Raw genomic sequence first — 3,931 nt, 5'->3', positions numbered from 1 at the left:
TATTGGATACCTTCATCATGGCTCTAACTATTTATTATCAAGAGTAAGTCAGATTCAGATGCTAATTCAGGAAGTAAAGTCACAGACTAAACCATAATAAAGATATTCATAAAGCACAAGGAAATAACACATTTTGAAGGAAGCTAAACGGATGATACAATAGGGTGCTCTGAGGGCCAGGTGGCCTAGGGTTGGCACATCTGACCTCCACCCTCTGTCTCTTTCTCAAAGAGATGGTAGTGATGCCTGACCCCAAGCCAGGCGTGTTTGCCTTCCCCCTCCCTCCCATTTGGGCCTTTTGTCCTGAAGTGGGAGATGGTAAAGGGACCCAGGCCCTCCCTCACCACTGGGTCCCAGACCTGGTCCCTGCGAGAAGTAACATTAGCAGATTCCTCCCTGTTGAGAGATTGCCATCCTGGGCTACTTCCTATCTATGTGTTCCTCCAGTCTGGGGCATGGCCCCTATAATCCAAACAGTCATTAGCATCACAACAAGTCCAAAGAAGCAGGCCCTGCAGGACCCACTGGTTCTCAAAGTGGGTGGTGGTTGGAGAAGGTACTGCCTGGGGCCTTACCCACTCTGTGGTCCCCTCTCAGACTCCACCTTCCATCTGACTTCCCAGAGGAGGACGACTCCTGTCCACAACCCCTTGCCTGAGCTCCTTTTAAAGCTGGAGCATGTTTAGCAGGCCCAGCGGGGTGGGGCTACCTGCGTTTAGTATTGCCTTTTAATCCCTTCAAGCCAGTGTGAGGTTTGTATACCCCATCCCAAGTGACTATTAGCCTGTGTCTTTTTTACGTTGCGAAAGAAGGCATTATTAGAGCTTATTTCATCTGACTGAATCATAAGGTAACAGAAGTTGACATTAGGATCATTTTCTTTACGTTGATATTAGAATTAAATATCCTCTTCGGAGCTTTTTTTACCTAACCCACTTTGTGCTTCTTGTCCTTGCCAAAGAATCAGAATTTCAGAACGGCCTCTCCCCCATTCTTGTATGCCAAGGCCCCTCAAATTCAATGTTACACTGGTACCTTTTCTTTGTTCACAGTTGGGGCAATAAAAGCAAGCATCAGGAAAACATTCCGAGTCTGATCCAACATCCATGGAAGTCAACGGGGACCTTTCATAACTTCCAAGAGTTTTGGATTAAGCCCTGAATTCTGTAAAACAGTTGCTAGCTCCACAGCATACCTCAGAGAAAACCCTTTATAAATTAAATTTATATTTTTATTCTAGGATTTCTAGTAGCTCTAATGAAGAAAATCCAAACCACCATTTGCAAATCTGTGTCCTTCTTGCCCAGTGAAAGGGAGTTGAGAAGGTCACAGACGTTTGCTAACAGATTGTCACAATCACCTATGATGAGGAAGATCTACTACTCACCCTAAAGCATTAAATAATCCAGCCAATAGTGAATTAACTATCACTGTCTACTATTGGTCTCACAGACTACTTCCCAAGATCCAGCTTCCCCCAGTGTCTAAGAAAACTAATGAAGAAACTCACAAAGGTCAGCCTACAACGCCACCTGTCTCCTATTAATATTCTCAATCCCTACCAATCAGACATCCAACAAGGACATGGTGTTCCTCTTGGATCAAATCCAAAGGTGAAGGGTCATGGTGGCCAACGCCACTGATAGGCAGTATAGTCTTCACAAAAAGCCATGGAGTCCCACAGACATAATTCTCTCCCCTACGCTGTTAAATATGTACATGACGCCATTGTGGGATAGAGCGCAACATCATGAACTCCAGATGATGCTCAGCTCTACATTTCTCTAAATGTTACATACAAATAGCACTGTGCCCCAGCTATCTCAGTGCCTGGGTTACTGTCACCCGGGATGAAGACTAGTTGGTTCAAATGGAATCTGCTGTTAGTGGGGAGAGGGACGTACTTTGAAGAACTCACCTCACCCATAACCTCACCCTTCCCTAATGACATTTTCTATTCAAAAGTTAAGGTTGTCTCCATCCTTGAGATCCTTATGAGTTCTTCCCTCTGATAACAGCGGCTTAGAATGCCCTCTTTTACCCGTAGCAGCCCAGCAGACTGCACTCTCAGACTCACTCTGATTTGAACATAATGATCCAATCATTCATAATCTCTAGGCTTGATTATTTCAGGCCATTACACCAAAGAATGAGGCGTCTGATTAGAGCTGGTCTCAGGACCCACATTTAAGGGTCTGTTCCCGATTTTCAGAGCCCTGCCTGGGATTGGCCCAGTTTATCTAAGGAACGCGCACGCGCACACACACACACACACACACACACACCTCTCTCATCATGCAGGGCAGCTACATTCCAGAGCAATGGAACGGTCCACCAGAAAGGACAAACTGATTAACAGTTTTCTTGGCAGCTGGCCACAGCTGTGGAACACACTCCCAGAAACCACAAATCTCATTGCCTTCAGAGCAAAAAGTAAAACTCATGCATTTGAATTAGCTTGCCCACAATAAACCAATTAAGTAATTAATTAAACAAAACAGATGTTCGGAAGGAAGGAAAATATAACAAAGTACCTCAAATAAAATGTCTGAAAAAAATTTAATGTATTTTAATAAAATAAAGATGAAGGTGTAAATACCTAAACAGATCAATTGAGGCAGGCAGTTGTGATGAACTGAGAGTGTGCCTGTACAACTTATTAATTCTGTGTGAGAGTATGCACCCTGTGTGTCTGTGTCAGGTTGCAAACTTCATTTTGAATGTGCAGCCTTTTGCCCTCTTTATGGTCCATTTGCCTCCATGTTGTGTTGGGATTTCAACGGCTGGTGGCAAAAGAACAATAAAGGGTAGCTGATTCTTAAGTACTCAGTCATTGGAAATCTATGCACTGTAGACAGAAGACTGTTCCCTGGCCAGAATGGGGATCGGGGGGGGGGGGCGAGGACATGGAGGAGGGGTAAGAGTCACCTTGGCAACAAAGTCACCTGACACAAGACAGACTCCTGTGGGGAAACTAGCAAGGGTGTCCCTTGGCACAAGATGGCTGAACATTTTAAAAGGGCAGATGCTGGTCTGCTTGGGGGCCAATTTTCCCCATTAGGGAAGGGAGAGACCACTCACCATGGAACAGCCTGCATGTGGCAGGAGAAACCCTGTCCAACCACGTGTCTTCCTGGACCCAGATTATGGGTCCCCCAGAGCTCACAAGGCAAGCATGAGCTAGAAAGGGAGGGACATTGTGGTTTCTGGGGTTTGCTGTTTTGCATGATCCATACTCTCCTGTGCTTTACAGCATTAAGGAAAAAAGGGAATAAAAATGTTAGACGGGGCAAAGTGTCAAGCAGTCAACATGCGCACACATGCACACACACACACACACACACACTCCTGCTTTGTGCCCGTGAGAGAGTTAAATTGTAAGCCAGAAGCTTCACATCTTTGAGGTGGAGTTCTGTGAGAGGGATGTGTTTAAGTTCTGGGGAGCCTGAAGGGTCAGCACTGTGCCCAAAAGGGGTAGGTGGCTGGACAGCAGGTTCCAACATTTGGGTGGGAGGGAAGCCAGATAGAAGGTCTGTGCCCCAGGAATGTGCCTAGGGCCCCCAAGATTTGGAGTAATGGCTGGACTCCATTCAGGCCCCAGGAGCCTGAAACACCCCAGAAAATCCAAAGTGGCAAGGGCTTGGATTCCACTCACAGCAGTTTTAGAGGGTAGCTGGAAAGGGATGCTCTCTAGGATCTGTGACACCAGTATAACCTGGATTGCTGAACAAAACCAAAGTCTTTTATTACTGTATACATACTAGATTATTTGTCTTTATAAATTGTCGATTTCAAACAGCATGCTAAGTCAGACATCAATATTTTATTATCATTTAACAACATGTTGTTTAGCAGTAAAATATCTGCAGAAAGAGGCAGATGGTAATAAGGCTAATCAAAGTTGCCCACCTGGAAAATTGTAGTACTTGTT

The sequence above is a fragment of the Chrysemys picta genome, chromosome 12 (genome assembly GCF_011386835.1).
Source record: "Chrysemys picta bellii isolate R12L10 chromosome 12, ASM1138683v2, whole genome shotgun sequence".
In the NCBI taxonomy this organism is placed as follows: domain Eukaryota; kingdom Metazoa; phylum Chordata; order Testudines; family Emydidae; genus Chrysemys; species Chrysemys picta.
Note: the sequence above shows the minus strand (reverse complement) of the source record.